Consider the following 25,490-nt stretch of genomic DNA (forward strand, 5'->3'; position numbering starts at 1 on the left):
GTGGACGAGGACCTGTTTCACCCAACCAGCAACGAAGTATTTATAAGCCTCCAAGCTCTTAAAGTTTTTCAAACTTTCGTGAGAATAGGCTGATTTTGTGTGGACAAGATAGTTGTACATATTAGGGTAGCTAGCAGATGTCAGGCAAATATGGCGGAGACAGCGGGTCGAAAAACATCGATTTAGGCATCAAATATGGATCTGGCGAATGGATAAACTGAAGCTTTTCCACATAACGCCTTTTATGCAACGCATCAAGTGAGTTTACGGCATCCGAAAGCACCGGGTCTTCCATGAAATGCATTATAAATTGCTCGATCAATTGAGACCATTGATAATACAGACACAAAATGACGGACAAGGGGGCGGAACCATACAGCGAGCACGTGATTTTGTGACGTCGGTGGGTAGGGTCTATAGGTCCTACACACCATCCTTTTTTCAGGTTTCACTAGGACAGTGTTTTTCAACCGGTGTGCCGCGGCACACTAGTGTGCGGTGAGAGGTCGTCAGGTGTGCCGCGAGAAATTATCCAATAGCGCTTTTTTTAATTTGTTTTTTAACATCGTCGGGTGGAGTTGCAGTAGAAAGGAAGTCGTGTGCAGTTGAGCAAGGTATTGCTCGTGTCGCGTTCAAGAACTGCTCGGATTTCTAGCCTTCAGCCACCTTTCTGTTCGCGACAATGTGGACCCCAGCACGTCTACTGTACATCATTTGATTAGACTCCTCAAGTGTCAATGTACACGAAAGTGCCCTTTCCATTTTATCCATATGTGGCGACTGTCACACCTCCCCCCTATGTTTTATTCCAACACATTGTCGAGGACAGCAAGGTGGCTGATGGCTAGAAATCCGTGCAACTATCTAACAGAGCCATGGTGCCAAGCAAGCTTAAACTTGATCTTCAAACGAAACACCCATTGTTTTAAAACAGCTCGATGGACTAGCCTTCATGTAAACACATAGAAACAGGCACCTTTTTTGAGAAAAACTACAAAGATCAATGAGAAAGCCCTCAAAGCTAGTTGCCTTGTTGCTGAACTTCTTGCTAAATCCAAAAAGCCCCACACAATAGTGGAGACATTAATACTACCTGCCTGCAAAGCCATTGTCACCGAGATGTTCGGCCCTGATGCGGTTAAAGACATTGCTAATGTCCCCCAGTCTGATAATTCTGAGCTTTTCAAGCCTAACTGCTATAATAAAAAATAAAAACAGAGAGCAACTGAGAGCTGTTGAAGAAAATTCCTGCTAGGATATCGGCTTTGTGTTCATCTAAACAGGCTCAAGTTTCACACTGAGTAAAATTGAGAATTATTTTATAATTAAATACAGTATAATGTACTGAAGGTAATTTTGGAACATTTTTGGTTTGCGGTATGCCGCAAGATTTTTTCCAATGTAAAAACGGGCCGTGACTCACAAAAGGTTGAAAAACACTGCACTAGGACATGTAATGCCAAATACGTCGTCCATTGTCTTCTCCAAATATTCCATAAACTCAAAATCATTTTATTCACCTAGAAATCTGTCAGAAATGTTTAAACTTCACCAAAACCAGCTGTTCTCAGTAAGGCAGAGTGGATGCAAAAAAAAAAACAAAACAAAAAAAAACAAGTTCACCCAGTCAACTTATATCCAAGATTCCTCAAACGTTTCCATCCATGTAAATTTGCATTTTTTTCTCAACAGTCAAGTGTCCAGAAAACACCATAATAGGGGAAAAATCAATTTGCATTTGGTGTATAAATAGTTCCAGGACAAGGGCTGTTAAGTTTGAAATTAACATGTAAACAGTTGGAAAGTCTGCCTAGTTACCCCCTATCCCATTCCCTTAGCCACCCCCTTCAGCTGAATCCCTTTTAGTGCCTTGATAAATATACATAAAGCCTCACACAAAGACTGTCTTGTTCCTTTAAATGGGATACTTTTTAATGGAGACATATATTTCCAGGATTATATCAGCATTCACTTGCAAATGACTAGTTTTAATACTCCAGTTGAGGCAGTCTATGAATAAGCGTATCATCTGAATGCAGAGAGCACCTGGTCCTGAGGGGCTGGGCTATGAGAGGGCTTCAAGCTGACCTGGTGACAGTGCCAAGACTTCACTTGTTCCCAGCCATTCACCCGCTCCCCAACATAGTCCGCTGCTGCAGACTGTGCAAATGTAACTGTGCTGCCATTTGGCACAAGCAAATGGGAAGATGATGATAGCAAAAAAAGATACAAATATTGATTAAAATGCATTTGTTTTCATACTTTTCACATTCTTTTCCACCAAGAGCAGGTTGGGCTCTGTTGGAAAAATTATGTGTACATAAAGAAAACTTTTGTCTACATTTCTTCCTGCTTACTAGTGAAAATAACACAAAATCAGAGTTCAGTACTATAATAAGAAAAACAATTAAGTTGCAGAGAGTTATTTTTTACTTACTTGGCTTTATTAGAAGATGGGAGTGAGAGAGAAAGAGTTGTGCTATTTGGAGGCAGAGAAGAGGTGAGGAAGGGGCACATGGTCTATTCGTATGCGCCCCACATCCACTCGACACACAATCAGGCCTGTATTGCGTTTTGCAAATTTATACCCAGGATGTTGGTTTAGAGTGTTTCCCTGAAAAAAAAAAGAGAGAGAGAAGGACTTTTTTTTCAAGTGTCTGCTTTCATGACCAAGAGTGATAGAGGCACACAAACAAACCTTTGTTCCTGAAGCTCACAGATGCAAAGCATGAGCTCGGATTTTTTGTGTTCCACCTCAACTCACATTTTTACCTTTGAAATTATGTTCTGAAATTAAAAGGAAATATGTGAATGTTCATTCATTCATTCATTTTCCATGCCGCTTTTCCTCACGAGGGTCGCGGAGATATGTGAATGTTGCAAAAAAAAAAAAAAACAGTTCCATATTGACATATGGATGTGGGTGAATAAAAATATATTTTTTTACAGAAGTTTATTTTAGAAGTTAGCTTTAATTAAATTGTTTTAGAGGGTATCGGGCAAGAAATAGTCAAATCAAGCATGAGGTACTTGTAGCAAGTTACTTTCTGAATGTAAAAGTTTGGGGGATGTTTTCCATGAAGTCACACTTATTTTATTAATTGTGATTATAGTAAAAATAATTACTTCTTTTTTTTTTTTTTTTTTTTTTTTTTTAATTCTAATTTCCTCTTTCAAATTATACTTTCAGCAAAGAGTGCTCCATTTTAAGCTGTTAAAGCATTGCAGACCTTTGGCATTGTAGTTGTTAATGTATTGAAGGAATATGGAGAAATTTCACACCACGCTTCCAGAAGCCCATTCCATTAATTAGATTGGCTTGATGGGCACTTTTTGTGTACCATACGGTCTCCTCCCACAACAGTTCAATGGTTTGAGATCTGGTAACTGTGCGGACAGAAAGAACACCCGCTGCCTGCTTGTTACCTAGATGACTGCATAGTTGTTTTGCAAATGCATAATTTGGAAGTGCGCTTTGGGTGATTGCCCTCTTGTAAGATGGAACTGGCTCCAATTAAGTGCTGTCCACAGGGTATGGCATTGCATGGCATGGCATGATAGAGTGATCCTTTCTACCCTTAAACAAAACTCCCTTTTTACCAGCACCTAAGCAACCAAAACTACCACATTACTTCCACCGTGCTAGACAGATGGCATCAGGCATTCTTTAGGATGTTCTTCAAGGTAGAAGGATTTTGAATAAGGTAGTCTATCACTCAATTTTGCAACACCATGCCATACCTTGGGAATAGCACTTGATTGGATCCAATTTCAGCAGGACAATGACCCAAACCACACCTCCATCTTGTACAAGAGCTACTTGGGGGGCAGGCAGCTGGCATTCTATCTGTGAAGCTGTGTCCAGCACAGTCAGCAGATCTCAACCCAATTGAACTGTTGTTGGAGCAGCTTGACTACATCGTACTCAAGAAGTGCCCATCAAGCCAATCCAAATTAAAGGAGAGACTTCTGAAAGTGTGGGGTAAAAAAAACCCCAACAGATTACATCAACAAAATAAGGGGGGGAAATGATAATATATATATATATATTTTTTTAAATGTATCATTAATCAATAACAAATGTTATTATGTCTAACCTTTTCAGTGTCTTGATTATATTTTCTATTCATTTTGCGAGTTGCAATTTAATTTTTTTAAAAATGTGTGACTTTTTGACTTTGAATGGAAACCACTAAATCGTCTGGCTTACCCCAATCTTTTGAAGGGCAGTGTAAATTCCAACAGGTGGCTCATGTAATATGTTACTTCTCTCTGGGAAATTGAGGCTTCAGTATTCAAACATTTTTTAATATTAAAACAAATTTAAAATGTGTTCTAACGATTATGTTAAAAACATCAGAATAGATCATTTCAAGATTGCAACAGTATTGCTAGGCGTTTATCTAAAGTTTGTAATTCAATATATAAGATTAAATTTCAGCAACATGTTTAAGTCACTCCTTCTTTATAGATCGTCTGTTGTCATCAGTTAGGAGAGTGAGTCATCCAATGACTGAAAGGAAAAGACGGCATGCAATTTTCATTAAACTTCAAACTACAGTGAAATGAAAAAGTATCTGAACCCTTTGGAATTTCTCAAATTTCTGATTAAAATCACCATCAAATGTGATCTAATCCTTGTCAAAATCACACAGATGAAAAAAACAGTGTCTGCCTGAACTAAAACCACCCACACATTTATAAGTTTTCATTTTTTAATGAGGATAGTATGCAAACAATGACAGAAGGGGAAAAATAAGTAAGTGAACCAACGCATTTAATATTTTGCAGCAGATCAGTATGGTACATCGATCAGGATTAATTTTAGCCCATTCTTCTCTACAAAACGGCTGTAGTTCAGTCAGATTCCTGGGATGTCTGGCATGAATCGCTGTCTTTTGGTCATGCCACAGCATCTTAATGGGGTTCAAGTCTTGACTTTCACTTGGCCACTCTAGAACATGTTTTTTGTTCTTCTCAAACCATTCTGAAGTTGTTTTACTTCTGTGTTTTGGATCATTGTCTTGTTGCAGTATCCATCCTCTTTTTAGCTTCAACTGTCTGATAGACGGCCTCAGGTTTTTCTACAAAAGATCTTGATAAAATGTTGAATTCATTCTTCCATTAATGATTGCATGTTGTCCAGGCCCTGAGGCAGCAAACAGCCCCAAATCGTGATGCTCCCTCCACCATGCTTCACAGTGGGGATGAGGTGTTGATGTCGGTGGGCTGTTCCAATTTTCCTCCACACATGATGTTGTGTGTTACTCCCAAACAATTCAACTTTGGTTTCATCAGTCCACAAAATATTTTACCAAAACTTCTGTGGGGTGTCCAAGTGCCTTTTTACTAACATTAAATGAGCAACAATGTTTTTTTAGACAGCAGTTGCTTCTTCCGTGGAGTCCTCCCATGAACACAATCCTTGGCCATTGTTTTACTTGTAGTCGATGTGGGCACAGAGATATTGAAATGTGCCAGTGATTTCTGTACGTCTTTAGCAAACACTCTAGGGTTCTTTTTTTTTAACTCTCTGAGTGTTCTGGCTGAGCTATTGGCATTATCTTTGGTGGACATTCTTTGGGAGAGATGCAACAGTGACAAATTCTCTCCATTTGTAGACAACTTCTCTGACTGTCAATTGATGAACATCCAGACTTTTAGAGATGGTTTTGTATCCTTTCCAAGCTTTAAACAAATCAACAATCCTTGATCGCAGGTCTTCAGACAGCTCTTTTGACTGAGCCATGATGCACATCAGACAATGCTTCCCATCAAGACAATTCTTACCACTTGTGTGTTTTATAGTGGACAGGGCAGCTTTAAACTACTCATGTGTGATTGGGCACACACCTGACTTAAATTGTTCGGTAAAAATTGGTTTCAATTAAACTAATTAAAGAGCATTTAATTAGGCAGAGGGTTCACTTACTTATTTTTTTCCCCTTTCTGTCATTGTTTGCGTGCTATCCTGATTAAAATATGAAAACCTATAAATGTTTCGGTGGTTTTAGTTAATGCAGACACTGTTTTTACATCTGTGTGTTTTTGACAAAGATCACATCACATTTGATGGTGATTTTATGCAGACATGTGAGAAATTCCAAAATGTTCAGATACTTTTTCATACCATTGTATACCTGGTGTTGTAGTAGCAGAGTGAGTGAGAATAGTGGTTAGAGGAATCATAGGACTCCTCTGTGTGTGATTGGCAGTTCCCTTGGCCCCCGGGGTTAGAGAGTTCAGAGAAAAGCCGATTATTCCTTTCCCTCAGGTCAAACCTTCATAAATAAACAAGGGGACCGCCTGAGGCACAGTGTTTTAGTATGATTAGCATATCATACAAGCTATCGACAAGACACTTATCATATTACAGCACAGCAAGCCACAGAGCACACAGAGGTTACATGTACAGGGCAGCTGAGCATACATCTCTGTTCATTAGAAAGGTCCTCGGGGAGAGAATAAATCATATCAGCACGTGTATGATGCCAGTGCACCGTTTGATCCTGACTCCATAATGGATGTTAACAAGGGTCTTTCATAAACTGCAGTGGTGGTAAAATGGTTTTGTGCCTTTTGTATATTCTCTTGGATTAAATGCAAGAAATCATACAATTTTTGTATTTGCTCACCAGCCAAATAAATCTTTCCAAAATCTAGTTGTTTTTAGAGATTTTAAATAGTTATAACTAAACATTTAATGTCTTAATGTTTTTAATATTACGTCGATTCCACAATTTGGAAAATGACACTTATAAGGGGTTCTATCAAACAGTAAAATGGTTTGAAATGATGAAATGTCTACTGCAGGCTGAAGACAATGGATGGTGAACTCCAAACATTACAATTTCTTTTAATGCTGTGTCGTATAATTGTTTGATGAAGCGTCAGCCTTTCCAAATCTCTGACACGCTACTCAGATTTCAATTTGGCCGAACTTCTCCTCATGGCTCATCTTGCCAAGAAGCGCAATTAGTAGCTAGCCACTCTGACCAAGGAGAAGGCGCAAATGACATCCACACCTAAGCTCTCCTAAGCCAGAAGAGCCAGTAGCTCCAATGATGCCGCCGCAGTCAAGCATGGCCCCTTCAGATGGTCATATGCTGGAGACGGATGGTATATGTACTGACTGGTTTAAGCAGTTTATTAAGACCTGTAAAGGCTGACCAACTGGGTTAAAATGAAGCAGATGGGATACGCTTGGAGTGTAATAAGTGGAATTTTGGATATATACATATTTTTACCTTGGTCTTCTTAGTGTAGTAGGGTGCAACAGGGACCAATGTCACCTCGATACTCATATACGTACGTCCTAAGTGGCAACCAAAGTTTACAGTCGTTAGAAATGAAGTTTGTCTATAGCATGTTGCACTTATTATTACTCGTCTTCCATGACACCACACCACTGATTGGCCACATACATTTTCAAATGCATTTTTCCCATAGCCTCATTCGATGCCATCATTTACCAAACCACGAGCCTTTTTTTTTTTTTTATATATATATAGCTGCCCCCCTCAATGCAAATTAGAACTTCACACGTAGTGACAATCTGCCGGGTGCTCTGTGATTTTACACGACCAATTAAGGCCCACTTGGCAGTTGTGTGAACAGTTTCATTAGAGGAGATAATATTGCAAAGTGAAATGATAAGCAATCATTATGATTAATGCAGCGACATTACATTGCCCGTTAATGAGGTGTAAATGATCTCATTATTTTTGAAAGAGTACAGATTAGATTAAAGTGGAGTGGACAGCACTCCTCTGTGTTCAGACAAGTTAGTGTTAATTAGGCCCAATCTCCAGGAGCAAATGAGCCGCAACCCTTTGGTAAACAATTAGGCTTCCATTGCTCCAGGCAAGATGGCCAAGGATAGGCAAGCTAATAGATAGATGACTGTAGAGACGGATGCTGAGGCAGTCTTCAAATTTAAATTTGTGTCAGTATTACCAATTCTCATCCACAGTTAGACAAATTATATGGGTGATGGTCTTGGGCATACAATAATTATCAAGAACACCATGCTTAAAAAATAGATCAAGTTGGCTAGATGGCTTTGATGTTTGAGTAATGCATTTGTTTCATTAGGCTTCTGACCAGACCAACCAATCAGTGGATTGACCAATACAAAGATTGGAACATGACAATACATGAACAGTGAGTAAGAGTTTGGATGACAGGCATGCAGACTAAGTGAATCTGCTAGATGTTGAAACCAAAGAAGCTGTTGTATATAATTTTATTTTATTATAACATGTTTCGAAGACTGATTAATAGTTCTTTCGGATCAGTCTGATTGCGTATTTACCCCATTTTTTAAACTCACATTCGTACCAGCTGGAAAAAAAGATGAATAATGAGCTGGAAAAAACATAAGTCACACTTGAGTTTAAGTTGTTTTTTGGGTCGGAGATTTAATTTGATAAGACCAAGAACAAACATTATACAGTCTGAAAAAAAAAACACAAAACATTATACAGTCTGGAAAAAAAAAACATACCGTATTTTTCGGACCATAAGTCGCACCTGAGTATAAGTCGCACCAGCCATAAAATGCCCAACGGAGAGGAAAAAAACTTATATAAGTCGAACTGGAGTATAAGTCACATTTTTGGGGGAAATTTACTTGATAAAATCCAACAGATATAACAGATATGTCATCTTGAATGGCAATTTAAAATAAAAATACAATAGAGAAAATGCTGAATAAGTGTACAGTATCATAATGTTACATGATGCATGAACAACGAAATGCCAACGTGGCTGGTATGTTAACATAGCTATTAAGTGATTCAGATAACTATAGCGTGAACATAGCTATTAAGTTAATTGAGTTATTCAAAGATAACTATAGCATAAAGAACATGCTAACAAGTTTACCAACCCATCAGTGTCACTCCAAAACACCAAAATAACATGTGAAACGATATCATAATGTGGTAATAATTTCACACATAAGTCGCTCCAGAGTATAAGTCGCACGCTCAGCCAAACTATGAAAAAAATTCCGACTTATAGTCCGAAAAATACGGTACTCACCTGGGTTAAAAACTGCAAACCTAGACCTGACTTATACTCTGAAAAATATGGTATTTTAAACTGATCATATACTGTATGTCATTTTAACATGACTGTCTATCCAGCAAGTCTCTCTTTTCTTTTTTTTTCCAAACAAATTGTGAAGTCTAATACCTTTTGAATCGTATTCCTGTATCTAATCTGCAGACACATTGAATTGACATCTGTGGGAAAACGTTTGCCTGTGACAACATTGATTTTACCTTGCTCTTGCTTTGTCTGAAAAGATATGTTAAGGTTATTCAAGAAAAAGTGATGCTGTAATCCTTCTGCCATAGGAGTTATGCTTTAGAAGCATGAGGCTCTTATCAGTGATTGATAACGCTTAACTCAAAAACATATAGAAGCATTAGGAATGTCAATATTTTGCTGGTGACTGAAGGTGACCCCAGGTTCCTCTGTTTGCTGTGTGTGCACGGAGGGCTTTGATGGTAAATTTGTAAGGGTGGTTATGTGGGGAGGCTATTATGGATTTGCTATCTGGCCTCAAGTGTTCGCGACTGATTATGTGATTAAATCAATAATAATTTCTGTTTGGGCTCCTTCGCTTCTCTGCTTCATCTTCCTTTTCCTGTGTAGTTGAGCAGAACGGTGGGTGGGAACACTTGCAATCTCATGCACCAAAATAAATGCAAAGCACTTTGCATGTTCATTTTCCTTAGAACGAAATCTTTACTTTACATAGAAATAAATGGTAAAATAGCTTAGAATTATGTAAACTGATTTAAATTAAGCTTTATTCCATTCAAGAGCTGCATTAAACTGGACATAGCATCCATCACTGATAGTGTACTCTACCAGATTTTGGAGGAGGCAGCATGGGTTAAGTTCCCACTCAATGAAGATATCAACATGATGATTGCCTATCCCTGTATGTGCCATGTGACTGACTGGCAACCAGCCCAGTGTGTAGTCATTCAATGTCAGGTGGTAGAGGCAGGGGTGAAAGTGGCTTGAATTTCTTGCCGGAACTCCCAGACATAAAGGTTGCCTCGCAGCCAGATTTTTTGGTTTTTTTGTTGGGGAGCTCCTATAACTACCGAATGGCAAAAAAAAAAAAAAAAAAAAAAACAAAGAAAAAAAAGTGCTTTTGCAGTTAGAACTTTAACACACAATAAAACACAACAGGTCTAACACACGCATTAGGCTACTGCTTTACATTTACTGTAACAAGGCATACATGAGAAACTGATTTTCATTTAAAAAATTTTCAACCCTCATCTCCAAATAATATTTTCTCTCATTTCCTCACATCTAAATACAAAAAACAAAAAAACAATTTTAGCTACTTTAGAACATACCTTAAGAACATAGGAGTAAGTAAGTACCATAAATTAACAAAACCGAGTTTAATTGAATTTTAAGTTAGGCAACTGAAATGTAATATATTTTGAAGATAAAGTAAACATTGACTTTTTTAAACTAGAAGGAAAAAAAAAAATATATATATATATATATATATATATATATAGTGCCCTCCATAATTATTGGATTTATAATAATTATGTGTTTTTTAGCTTCTAATATTTTTTTTATCTCTAAATAATATGGGACCTTAATGGAAAAAAAGAGAAAAATCCAACCTTCAATACAAGTGCATTTATTCAGTGCGGAAAAAATCCTACATAAAGAAATAATTATTTGACATCAAATAATGTGTGTCACAATTATTAGCACCCCTGGTGTTAATACTTTGTACAACCCCCTTTTGCCAACAAAAGAGCACCTAATCTTCTTCTATAATGTTTCACAAGATGGGAAAAGACAGAAAGAGGGATCTTCATCCATTCCTCTTTGCAGAATCTCTCTAAACCTGGGTCCTCTCCTCTTTACTCTCCTCTTCAGCTCACCCCACAGGTTTTCAATGGGGTTGAGGTCTGGGGACTGAGATGGCCATGGAAGGAGCTTGATTTTGTGTCTGGTGACCCATTTCTGTATAGATTTGGCCATATGTTTAGGGTCATTGTCTTGCAGAAAGACCCAGTGACGACCCATCTTCAGCTTTCGGGCAGAAGTATACAGATTTTGATTTAAAATGTCCTGGTATTTCAAAGCATTCGTGATGCCATGCACCCTAACAAGGTTCCCAGGGCCTTTGGAAGTGAAACAGCCCCACAGCGTCACTGACCCACCCCCATACTTCATAGTGGGTATGAGGTGCTGTTTACACGCCAACAAACTGTTTGGGAGGCATGCGCGGAAAAAACCTTTCCTCATTCAAAATCATAAATGCAAACGTCTGGAATTCCCCAAGCAGTATTGGGGCTTTCACTGGGACCGTGTGCTTTGGTCAGATGAGACCAAGATTGAGCTTTTTGGCAACAAACACTCTAAGTGGGTCTGGCGTACCACGAAAGATGTGCATGCTGAAAAGCACCTCATTTGGATTTTTCTCTTTTTTTCCATTAAGGTCCCATGTTATTTAGGAAAAAATATATATTAGAAGCTAAAAAATGCATAATTATTATAAATCCAATAATTATGGAGGGCACTGTATATATAAAATAATTTTTTAATCGAAATTACTCTTATATTGTGAAGATTGAAATGGAATAGATGTTTAAGATAATGTACACCAGGGCTGTCAAACTGATTCCATAAAGGGACGCCGTGGGTTCTGGTCTTTGCTTCAACAAATCCAGCACAGACAGTTCAACCAATGAGGTTTTTGCTAAAACAAGCAGCACATGACTGCAATCAACTGATTACACTTGCAAGACATAAGATTGGTGAAAGGCCATCCTCATGAAGGTTTTGAACAAAAACCCGAACCCACTACAGCCCTTTGAGAACTGGTTTGGCACCCCTGGTGTAGACATAGATTTTTTTTTTTTTTAATTATAAGGAAATAAATAAGTAGCCAGCGGCATGGTGGCAGAGTGGTTAACACATCCGCCTCAAAGTTCTGAGATCAAAAGTTCAATCCCGGGCCCTGTCCTTCCTGTGTGGAGTTTGCATGTTCTTTCCATGCCTGCACTGGTTTTCTCCAGGTACTCCAGTTTCCCCCCACATCCCCAAAACCATGCGTGGTAGGCTGATCAAACAATCCAAATTGTCCCTAAGTATGGGTGTAGTCGCAAATGGTTATTCATCTCCTTGTGCCCTGCGATTGGCTTGCAACCAAGGGTGTACCCCGCCTACTGCCCATAATTAGCTGGGATTGGTTCCAGCACCCTTGTGAGGATAAGCAGCCAGGAAAATGAATGAATAAAAAGGTAGCCTATTATAAAAAACAACTATTTCTTTGTTGTTGTTGAAGGAAACAGGTGGATTAGAACCAGTCAGAGCTAACTATCCATGCAGCTCATGTGTCAGCCTGTTAGCCAATTGAATGGACAACTGAGTCCAGGGTGGTTTGCTGCGCAAATGTGCACATTGATGCGACTCATCAGATATTAGATGAAGCCGGTGGACAAAACTCTGTGGAATAAATAAATAATAAATATTAGTGGAAACGGATTACACCACACAAGCACACTGAAATAATTCAGAATCAGTTCATTAGACTTGTTGTTGACAATTATGTATGTAAATCTGACATTTGTAGATTGTTTTCTTCTTGGACATGTGTGTGTGGGATCCTGGCAGGTTATTTACCATGGGATTTTGACAGTTACCATTATATTTTCAGGAACGAAACGTATTCCGGAACGTTTAAGTCCCAAATCGTTTACTGGTACAGCATACCGGACCCTTCCATTCCAGCCCACTTTCATCCCTGGGTATAGGCTACAATTCACCTCTGACCCTGAAGAGGATAGGCTGTAAAATTGATGAATGGATCAATGGATAGATCACATCGAACAATTTTGCAAAACTCCCCCTAAACTCTAACCTTTTTTGTTATCTTAATGTCATCATTCATTTCGATGCCTACATGTTCATTACATCCTCCGTGTGGTGTCAAAGTATGCCTGCCACTGAGCTGCACATGCTTGCCTCTCCAGTTCTGCCAGGTTGGATGTTATGTCTAGACTGCAGGAAATGCAACATTACATTTGTTTACAACCAACAGGAACTCGAACCAGAAGCTGTTACGAGATTAAAGGGTGCTACCCAGAGAGAAAATGTGTGTGGCTCAGCCCCCTGGCTTTGTCAGCAATCGGGCTAGTAAAGGAGAGGTAAACTGGAGAAACGGTGCAGAACTGCTGTTGCTATCTGTGAGATGAAACTTTAGGTGCAACAGCGCATTCCCAACCAAGACTGCAGGTACTGAATGAAAGTAAAAGTTGTGTTTTATGTTTGTACTCAGTTCAAGTTAGCTTTTTTATTTCAGTGGGACTATAACTTACAATTTGTTTGTCTGTGGCCATGTGTGTGTTGAATGATTGTGTGTGACTGTGTTAATGCAGAATCCCTCAGCAGCCTCTTAAATCTATACCCAATAAAAATCAGCACCGGCTTGAAAAACAAAACTCGGGGAAACATCTGTAAAGCATTGATCTCGCAGATTGCAAACCAGCTGCATTGCTAATGAGAAAAGAAATCATTTTTGATTAATTAACCCAAAAATTGGTGTATCAAAGCTACCGCAAGGGAGATGACTAGTGCTGCAGGCTTGATCACACAGGAGGAAGACGACACACTGCTAGAGCAGCCGAACTGCTACCTGCCAGCTTGCTCGAGCAAGGAAAGAGAGGCAAAGAAGAAACATGGCTCCTATTATGGTGATCAAAATAGAGGTTAGATATTTTCCACTCAGTAGCCACGTTTACATGCTGACTTTTATTCATACCGATTCAAATCATTCCGGATGGAAATTTCAAATCAGCTGTTTACATGTCACTTCATCTATTCCGATCCAGCGTTTACATGTGACTGCCTTTATTCCGAAAGGACGTTTGACAACTGCCGTCTGACATGCGCAGATTAATCAAAACAAAGCGTCACGTTGCAAAACATGGAGATCGATCGTCGGAGTGCTGCTGTTTTAACTTTAACCCACTTGTTGTGTTTGTGGGGTCGTATCCGCTTCTGCTGTTTTGCTCTTTTGCCTTGTAGTAGCCGGTTTTCCACCGGTTTCTAATCTGGTCAACGCTCCGGTCTATTCCGGCTTCGTTTAACCTCTCGTGAACTTTTTTAAATAGTTCACTGTTCCTCGTTTTACGCCCGTCTAAGTGAGCAATTATATTCAATTCTTTTAAAGTTTGAATTAAATACAATCTTCCCGCCGGACTCCAATTAGGTGCGCTGTGCTTGGAAGCCATGTTGCAAGTGACGTTACTTACGTCACCAAGTGACGTCACCACGTCAGTATGGAGCATGTGCAGAAAGAATGCAACCAGACACCATTCCGCTTCCCTGTTTACATGATATAATTTTACTTCTAATCGGTTTGGGAAAAGGAATATTCCACCCCTGTGAATCGGAATGAAATTCCATTCGGTTTGGGCCTGTTCATTCTGAATGAGGTGTTTATATGGAACACATTTATTCGGTTTGAACAAATATTCCGATTGTAATTGGAATATTTGGCTCCATGTAAACGTGGCAAGTGACAGAAGGCTGTTGACCCATGGAATGTTGGTACAACAGTGAAGATTACAATCTTTAAATTGTAGTCGGCGTGTTTACTACACTGAAGACCAGCCTGTTTAATATGACCAGACAGCAATGTTTGGCATTAACTCATTTACTGCCAGCCCTCCCAGTTGAAAATATTTTTAACATCTATCGCCATAAAAAGGCAGCAAATTAGTTTAGCCTATATAGTCACATTAGTATCTCACAAACTTTCATATAATGTGGGTGGGTCTGGTGGGTTCCATGCATAGTACACTAATTGAAGACAGTATTGGAGACACTCAATGGTTAACACTCAAATACATACAGTTCATTTGTTAACTTATACTAGTGAAAGATACTGTCATAAATCATTATCCTTATCCATTATCATTATCCTTGACAGTGACAGAGGTCCAATCCACTGGGAGGGTTGGCAGTGCTCTCCCTGTAAAAATGTAACATTTAATTAATGAGTTAAAATAATTAGTAAAATGTGTGTGTTTTACATACAGTAGCCTTCTACTCAACATTTTGGTCAAAGTAAATTAGTGGCAAATTGTTCTGGAGAATAGAGCCATTACTCTCTGTCAGCCTAGTGAAATCAGTACTTTTCTAGTTTAGGTATTTCCTAAAGTTTAGTGGTGTCACATTTACAGAGGTTACCTTAGAGTGGTATGAAAAAGTATGTGAACCTTTTGGAATTTCTCACATTTCTGCATGAAATCACCATCAAATGTGATCTGATCTTTGTCAAAATCACACCGTTGTCTACTTTAACTAAAACCACCCACATTTATATGTTTTCATATTTTAATGATGATAGCATGCAAGTGAACCCTCTGCCTAAGAAGACTTAAAGAGCAATTGAAACCAATTTTTACCAAACAATTTAAGTCAGGTGTTTGCCCAATCACTGATGAGTGGTTTAAAGCTGCCCTGCTTACTATAAAACACACCCCTGGTAAGAATTGTGTTGATGAGAAGCATTGTCTGATGTGCATCATGGCTCGGTCAAAAGAGCTGTCTGAATACCTGCGATCAGGGATTGTTGATTTGTATAAGCTGGGAAAAGATACAAAACCGTCTCTAAAAGTCTGGATGTTCATTAATCGACAGTCAGAGAAATTGTCTACAAATGGAGAGAGTTTGTCACTGTTGCTTCTCTCTCAAGGAGTGGCCTTCCACCAAAGATGACATCAAGAGTTCAGGGCAGAATACTCAAAGAGGTAAAAAACCCTAGAGTGTCTGCTAAAGAGTTACAGAAATCACTGGCACAGTCCAATATCTCTGTGCACACATCAACAACTATGGCACAGAATGGTGTTCATGGGAGGACTTCACGGACGAAGCCACAGATCAGATCACATTTGATGGTGAGTTTAATCAGGAATGTGAGAAATTCCAAAAGGTTCAGATACTTTTTCATACCACTGTGTATGTGTATATATATATATATATATATATATATATATATATATATATATATATATATATATATATGTATAGATATACGGTATATACAGTGGGGCAAACAGTGCAAGTTTTCCCACTTGAAAGTATTACAGAGGCCTGTGATCGTCATCATGGGTAAACCTCAACCATGAGAGACAGAATGTGAAATGAAAAAAAAAAAAAATCACATTGCTTGATTTTTAAATAATTTATTTTCAAATCATAGTGGATAATAAGTATTGGGTCAATACCAAAAGTTCATCTCAATATTTTTTTTATGTACCCTTTGTTGGCAATAACGAAGGCCAAACATTTTCTGTAACTCTTCACAAGCTTATCACATACTTTTGCTGGTATTTTGGCCCATTCCTCCATGCGGCTCTCTTTTAAATCAGTGATGTTTTGGGACTGTCGTTGGGCAACACGGACTTTCAACTCCCTCCGCAGATTTTCTATGGGGTTGAGATCTGGAGACTGGCTAGGCCACTCCAGGACCTTGAAATGCTTCTTACGAAGCCACTCCTTTGTTGCCCTGGCTGTGTGTTTGGGATCATTGTCATGCTGAAAGACCCAGCCAGGTCTCGTATTCAATGCCCTTGCTGATGGAAGGAGATTTTCACTAAAAAATTCTCGATACATGGCCCCATTCATTCTTTCCTTTACACAGATCAGTCGTCCTGGTCCCTTTGCAGAAAAACAGCCCCAAAGCATGATGTCTCCACCCCCATGCTTCACAGTGGGTATGGTGTTTTTCGGCTGCAATTCAGTACTCTTTCTCCTCCAAACACGAGAACCTGTTTTTCTACCAAAAAGTTCTATTTTGGTTTCATCTGACCATAACACATTCTCCTAGTCCTCTTCTGGATCATCCAAATGCTCTTTACCGAACCGCAGAAGGGCCTGGAAGTATACTTTCTTCAGCAGAGGGACACGTCTGGCAGTGCAGGATTTGAGTCCCTGGCAGCACATTGTGTTACTGATACTGCCTTTGTTACTGTGGTCCCATCTCTCTGTAGGTCATTCACTAGGTCGCCCTGTGTGGTTCTGGGATTTTTGCTCACCGTTCTTGTTATTATTTTGCCACCATGGGGTTAGATCTTGCAAGGAGCCCCAGATCGAGGGAGATTATCAGTGGTGTTGTATGTCTTCCATTTTCTTATAATTGCTCCCACAGTTGATTTCTTTACACCAAGCGTTTTACCTATTGCAGATCCAGTCTTCCCAGCCTGGTGCAGGTCTACAGTTTTGTCTCTGGTGTCCTTCGACAGCTCTTTGGTCTTGGCCATAGTGGAGTTTGGAGTGTGACTGACTGAAATTGTGGACAGGTGTCTTTTATACTGATAATGAGTTAAAAAAGGTGCCATTAATACAGGTAACGAGTGGAGCCTCGTTAGACCTTGTTAGAAGTTAGACCTCTTTGACAGCCAGAAATCTTGTTTGTTTGTCAGTGACCAAATACTTATTTTCCACTCTAGTTTGGAAATAAATTCTTTAAAAATCAAACAATGTGATTTTCTGTTTTTTTTTCCACATTCTGTCCCTCATGGTTGAGGTTTACCCATGTTGACAATTACAGGCCTCTCTAATCTTTTCAAGTAGGAGAACTTGCACAATTGGTGGTTGACTAAATACTTATTTGCCCCACTGTATTTCATTAAGGTATACATGTTTATAGAAATGTAATGTACTCTATATAAAATTAACATAAATAAAATAAAAGTTTTATGGATAGTACCAAAAAAACTCCATACAAGACATGTGCTTTGAACCTTTGATCTTAGAATTGTGAGCTGACATGCTTTTTATTTCAAGTTATTCGGGTGGAAATGGATGTTTAAATCATCTTTACAAATGTAAAGTTTCCCAACTCTTGTTTCTAATGAGGCTTAAATTTGAATTAAGTAATGTAAGCACATCTGTCAACTGCTTTTGTAATAAGTGTACATTTAAAACTAATTAATTATGAACTGCATGAGATTGATCTTTTAATCACTTGACTTGTCTAGTAATTAAAATTTGATAAAATAATGGGAAATGATCGATTAATCGGACAATTAATTAAACCATCAATCCATTAAATGGATAAATTTCACTTTTATCAATTACCTTTTTTAGGCATACTGTAAGTAACAATAAAGACATATTGGAAGACCTTCAAAAAAATTATTTTCTTAGAGCTTCCTGATTTAACTGTAGTCTACAGCTGTATCGATTTTCAAATTCTTTGGCAACTAAATTATTCATTGATTAGTTGTTGCACCCTTATTAAGAAGCTAGTTTATAAAGTAAGATGTAGGAAAATTGGCAAAAATGTGAATTGTTGTTATCCAAAGTTAACACAGATTTTTTTGTTCATGTCCTACTTTGACTTGACAAAAATATAAAACAGAAATCTGATAATATCTACAACTGAGTTATATGTATTCATAATGTCAAGAATTTAGACAAGTTTAAGGTGTATAAGGTCCTAGACGATTAATTGATTATCAAAATAGTTGTCGATTAATTTGCTAACATGGGTGTAACGGTACACACACGTCACAATAGTCGAGTTTTGAATGTACCTTGGTACGGAGGGTCACGGTTTGGTACTGGTTTCTTCCAATAGGAAAAAGGAAATTACTTTTTTTTTTTTTTTTACTTAATCACAGCATTTGAAAGTTTAGTCAATAGGCTGAACCTAAAAAACAGGTATTATTAAAGTGCAAAATAAATAGAAGAAAACATCAAACTTGTGAGTTTGTGTTTTTATTGTTGTAACATTCTTTTATTCACAGTTTACATGCAAAAATAGACAACACACCCTTTTTGTAGGGATCAACTGAGGTAATAGTTAAAGTCAGGTAGCACTCACATGCTGGCAACCCCGATAACTTTTTATAAAAAAATATGATGGTAACATTTTTATTGTTGGATTGCAGTTAAAAGTCAACGATTACCAGTGAACATACACTCCCATGCTCTATATTTATAGATTATAATATAGGTAGTCCCATGGTTACAAACAAGTTCCTTTCCGCATAAATCAGAATTAACCCTTTAAGTACCCCTAAATACACACTAAATCTCAAAATAACAATGCATAAACATTTATTATGTGTCATATTAATAAGATAAAGTAAAAAATATGATACTGTGAGATGCATTGTGTTAAATCCCGTTATAGTCGATGACTACTTGGGATTCCTATGAAACATCTAGACCCCCAAGGTCATCTGGAACCGGTCTCCTGTATGTTCCAAGAACAAGAACCAACTAGGGTGAGGCAGCATTTAGTTATTATTCTCCTCACCTCTGGAACAAGTTACCTGAAGGTCTGAAGTATGCTCAAACTGTTAGCTCCTTTAAATCAGGGCTAAAAACGCTTTTGTTTAGCACTGCATATCTTTTTGCTTTCTATTTTTCTTGTGCTTTATCTCCATTGCTGATTTCAATTATCAGTAGTAGTAGTATGTATGATTATTCTAATTTTTTATTTATTATTTTTTATTCTATTCGTGATCAAATGTGATTTTTATGTATCATTTTATTTCCTGTTCGTATTTGTTTTTAAGTTCTATTGATTTAATGCGATTTTTATGATCTTCATGTGATGTAAAGCACTTTGAATTGCCTTGTGTTGAATTGTGCTATATAGATAAATTTGCCTTTGCCTTTACTCGCGAGTGAGTCGCCTTGCTGAGAGAAAAGGGACCTGTGGGAGTAGGGAGGCGAGACAGGAGGGATGTCATGGCTGGTCAGGCTGCCAACGTCGCCTCTCTCAATGCGAGCCTGTCTTTTGAACTCAAAAAAACGGATTGGGACTTGCTTGAGGAGTCAGCGCTGGGGGAGAAGCAGCAGCAGTAGCAGCATGAGAACAAGGAAGTGGGACCTGACACCGTCAGGAACTACAGGACGGCAGCGACGCTGCTGGGGAGGAGGGGATCCTGGTATGAAGAACGGCAACGGGAACTAGGTACTGTGTAACAAAAAAAAAAAAAAAAAAAAAAACGACTGGAGATGAATGGTGGATGAGACTCCGGCGTTGTAAAGTCGAAATCACCTAGATCGGGTACATCGTAACCAAGGAACTGCTTGTAGTTACAAAACTGAAAAAAGCTTTAGGGACCAGAATCCGCACCATTTGCATAACAGGAAACAGCTTAATACTTTATACCGGTGCAATATATACAGCGACGTTTTGATCTTTTTTTTTCTTGGAGACTTCTTGCAGTTGTTGACAGTTATTTGGACATTTGGATTGCATTCACTATTTCTTATAACAGGGCATACACATAGAGGGGTTATTATTGAAAAGCACCCACACAAACACATCTGCGCGCACACATACTCTAGAAGGAGCTGAAGTGCACTCACGACACAGCTGTCTCTTCAAGGCTATTAAATACTTGTTTTCCTTGTGATTTATTTGTTTTCATATGTATTAGAAACCATGATTAAAATAGAATCATAGTGTTTGTATTTCAAAAGTCTGTGGAAAATTTGTACTTTTTCTCTAAACACTATTTTTCTCATCATTCGTTGCCATCTTAACTATTTGCTGGAAAAACAACCCCCTGCCAACTGATTGTTAAGTAAAGCAAAATTGATGCTGATTTACCACCATCAACCTATTCCCTAAATTTAATGTCACCCTGTCAGATCATATCAATCTAATGTGTGTGATTACTAACAAAAAGGAAAACTATCACATCTTGAAGCTATTTTGTTATCAGAAATTACTTGAATATGTTTAGGTGATTATGGCAAAATCCTCTCTAAACTAGGGAGTGCAGGAAGAAAACTATTTACAGTATCTTTGATATATTTAATTAGTCAGTTGGTAGTTCATTCATGAAAAAAGGAGCAACATGAATACAACCAATCCGCAACGGTTTGTTTGCATGTGAGACATGACATTGCCATTGTGCTATATGTTGAAAATACTTTGGCATTTTCTTCCTTACGCATTCTCTGGACACAAACAGACATAAAGTCTGCTGACAGAGATCACAACATGCACTGTTCCTCCCCTCATAAACTGTTACCTTTCAGAGGAACTGCCTGTGATCTACACACAAATATATTAAACATCATAAATCAGCTTCATAAAGGATGTCTGGGAGATTCAATGTCTTTTTGAAAAATAAAACAGCAGTGAGAAACCTAAATCCTTGTGATTAATGTGTCTGAACCCTCACATAGCTATGGTAACCGGGGCAGTTTGCCATGCCATTTAGAGGATTCAAGCAGTGACATAAACATATTTAAGTCTAGCTTTTTCTATTTTAAATGATAAAAATGGAACCTAAGCATGGAAAAAAAGGAAGACATAATTGTATAATAATTTATGATGAAACTTAACAAAATCAGAAATGTCAATTACAGTACATAAGTAAAACTACTACTACTAAGTATAAGTCGCACCCCCAAAATTTCACAAATTTTAAGAAAAAAATCCATATATACGCCACACCTGACTATAAGTCGTAGCTGTCCATGTCTTAATATGGGAAATTTACATAGCGAGGTGTTACATAGAAATATTTAGTTGATCAAAAAAGTCTGAAAAATATGGTAATTCATATCTGAGTTACCTCAAATAACTCATCCATCATCTAACACAAAATGCTATTTGAGACATAGAAAATATAGTAATGCCTTGAAATATAAATTGAATTCATTCAGTGAGCACATTCATGGCTCATAACTCAGAGTCCAGTTGAACCTCAAGATATCAAATTATTTTGTTCCAGAGTGGCTTTGGTATTATATATATTTTTTTCGTGCAATGAATCCAGCATTACATGTGAATCACCTAATTTGTTCGAAGCGCTACTAAAATGCCACATTAAATTTTATAATAAGCGTAAAACCAGATTGAAATAAGAGCCAAATGAACTTGAATCATTCAATATACCTAACTTAACTGGTAATACCTGTGATAAAGTAATAGATAATAATGCAAAGAAATAAGAAGCAAAAATACGAAAATGTGAAACTTTACCTTTCGAGTGAGGTGATGTCTGAAAGCGAAAGTGATATCAACATTAGGCTGATAGGAGATCAGGTTCTTGGAACTGTCCTCTGATTGTATGTCTTTATTTCTGATGCCTTCTCGACCCCTAGTTGTGCTAAAGTGTAACTAGTTTGTTAGGTTACAGCTCATTCTACAGACATTATCACATGACTGCTTTAGCTCACACTAAACGCGGGTTCCTAAAAGACGAGCTAACTTCGGCAGCCATTGTGTCATTGCAATTCTTGCTATTTCATCTTTTCGTTTGTGCCTTGAAAAGCATTGCGTGAATGCTCTATTTTTCTTTTGTTTGATATACATGAGCATTGTGTAGCACATTTTGGTGTTTATATTTCATTTGTTTTCATTTGTAGTCAAACTTATTTACATTAACGAAACATTGAAAAACTTTGAATTTCGTCTACCAAATCTTTCGAACTCGAGGTACCACTGATCTCAGTCCGCACTGTTGGCCAATCACAGTATGTCATCAACCCCGCCACCCCATCAGCCTGACACCTGAGCCTCGTGTCCCAAATAATTTTTCCCCGTTCAAATGAATGGGAATTCCGGAAGGCCACTCCCCCCAAGAGAATGTTTTTTAGTTTAATAATAATGGTAGCTGTCTATTAAATATTACTGTACATAATAAAAATATATACAGTAGTAATAACATGATCAAAATAGATTTTTACTTGCACATCAATCAGCACTCTAATGTGTGCTGGCTTTAATTCAATTTGTTAATAATACTCATGGAAAAGATAAATGAAAACTATAGTGTAACGTCTTTGTAGGAGAAGGAAGAGAGACTTTAGTGAAAAATGATGTATTATAATAATAATAATAATAATAACAATAGTAATAATAATAATAATAATAATAATAATAATACAATTAACAATAATGTCATTAATAATAATGATGACACAGATTTGTGTTCTCTGAGCTGTGAAGACTAGTGTTACTTTGTGTACATTTTAAGATATTAAAAAAAAAAAAAATGTCTTCAAACAATTCACAAAACAATCAAAATATTCTAACAGGGATTGTGCATAAAAAGCACCACACTTTGACAGACCTTCATGTGATAACATTTCATGTACTGTAGTAATCAATGCCAACTGTTTTACTTGGGTTTGGCGTGTTCATTTTTATGAGAGTTTCAGAAAGAAATAACCATAAACGTGCCCAGCAAAACCGTTAATTTTGCAAAGGGGGTCTTTGTTAATGTGTGATGTAATGTAAAAGGTGTACCTGCAAGGGCGTAGGTTTGGACACAACATTAGTAGGGATGATATAACAGCATAACTTGCATGTCCACCTTGCTATTGAAAGTCCGACCTGCATCAGAGTTAGCATAAAATTCAATAAACTAACTTGCTAACCTGCAAAACTACTGCGGTTAGGCCAGCCTCCCCAAGGAACAACAATGTCAAGCTAGCCGTCCCTCATTTGGATCATTGTTTGCATTATGTGCATTACGGTAATGCAATGTGGTGGCTTCAGAGTGCAAGTCCCTTTATTAAGAAAAAAAAAAAAAAAAAACGGGGAGCTATCCAAGAATGGGTCCACTTCTGTGGGACACTGGAGCACCCCTAGACTCAAACTAGTATTGTAGTATTGTAAGTATTGTAATAGAAAAGTGATAAAAATAAAAATAAAAAATCAGAGATATCCAAGGACCAATCTACATCTGTGGCATAATAAACCACCCCAAGAAAGTAATCTCATGGAATTCTGATGGGTGATTTAATTTAACAGATTTTTTTATGTCAGTTCATGTTCATGTCAGCGTCCCCCTGAAGTGGACCCATTCTTGGATAGTTCTCCGTTTTTTTTTTTTTTTTTAATAAAGGGACTTGCACTCTGAAGCCACCGTGTTGCATTACCGTGATGCACATAATGCAAACAGTGATCCAAATGAGGGACGGCTAGCTTGACATTGTTGTTCCTTGTGGAGGCTGGCCTGACAGCAGTCGTTTTGCATGTCAGCAGGTTCAAACAGTTTAATTTTATGCTAACTCTGATGCAGGTCAGACTTTCAATCGCTAAATTAGTGATGTTTACCCCACTTGCACTACATTGACATCTTTTTGCATTACTTAAAATTCTTGTATCCCTCGTCTTTGAAGGGGGCGAAGGAGGTGGCATGTTGTCTAAATGAATCTATAGGGGGACTGTGTGTGTGTAGGGGGTGTAAGTGTGTGTGTGTGTTTTTGTGTGTGGCTTGGAGGGGTCAAATCATCAGACAATCAAACGTGCGTTTCTGGGAAAAAAAATGGACCGGCACATTCGGCATGTCAAAAGGGAGAAATGTAAGGGGCAGTTTACATGTCAACTCTGCGACATCCAGACGCAATGACTGTTGTGGAGTTGCCTCGCGTTTGTATGGTGTCGGCGAAGACGGAAGGCAAAGACGCAAACCTTGGAATCCTGCCTCCAAAGTGGAAGAATTCGATTGCGAGGGCTTGAGGGGGCTTGCTCCGCATGCAAATAAAAAGCTCCCACGGCGTGGAGCCCGCACCGATAACGTCATGCCACATTGGCCGTGCGGAGTGGTGCTACTAAACATCAAAAATAGCAAATGTGGCGGAACGTCAGCTTTAATCTACTGTTTTTATAATATTTCTAATATAAATATGTTGAATGTGTCCATTTTTGTGCCTTCTAGAACAAAAGAAAAATGCTGTTGCTTGGAGTGGGCGGGCATGTTGTCTTCGGGGCTGAGGAGGTTGTTGGGGTCAAAGTGCATCATTTACTGTTGCCTTGTAAATCTGCACTGCCCCCTAGGGCCTGGAATGAATACTACATCGTTTTGATGCGAAATTGCGACATTGGTCGAATGGAGACGGAACCATATACAGTGGGGAGAACAAGTATTTGATACACTGCCAATGGCTTAGTGGCTTTCTGGCCAGCACAACTGCAGCTTGCCTGTGTAGTTCGCCATCAAGCTGTGCTGCCAAGTTACAGCTTACGATCCTCCAAATACATCTTTTGCATGTTAATGTGTTTTGTGTTATCTGGGCTTTGTCTAGAAGAGAGAGATGGCCAGCCGCGAGCAACAACTATTTGACGGGCAGTGGCGAACATTGGATGCATTTTCGATGTGTCAGTTCCTTCAAGGGTCCGCTGAACTTCTAGCTTCACTTCCAGGGGCAGCCGTCGAAAAAGTTTGACCTCTGTCATCAAAATATAACTTCCGTCGGGTTCATATGTTTTTTATGTAATGTAGTTTTGTGTAATGAAAAACATAGCAGAGGGCTGATGGACAAACGGCCAATCCGCTTGAAATTTAGCTAGCCTTTGATAGTATCGTCGCCTCATCCACCGCTAGGGGAAAATGTTCCAATGCAAAACTATAATGAGCCTTATACTAAATAAAATAAAATACAGCTTCATTTATTTTCTATATACCCCCTGTCCTCATTGGCAACATACAGAATGT

The sequence above is a fragment of the Corythoichthys intestinalis genome, chromosome 4 (genome assembly GCF_030265065.1).
Source record: "Corythoichthys intestinalis isolate RoL2023-P3 chromosome 4, ASM3026506v1, whole genome shotgun sequence".
In the NCBI taxonomy this organism is placed as follows: domain Eukaryota; kingdom Metazoa; phylum Chordata; class Actinopteri; order Syngnathiformes; family Syngnathidae; genus Corythoichthys; species Corythoichthys intestinalis.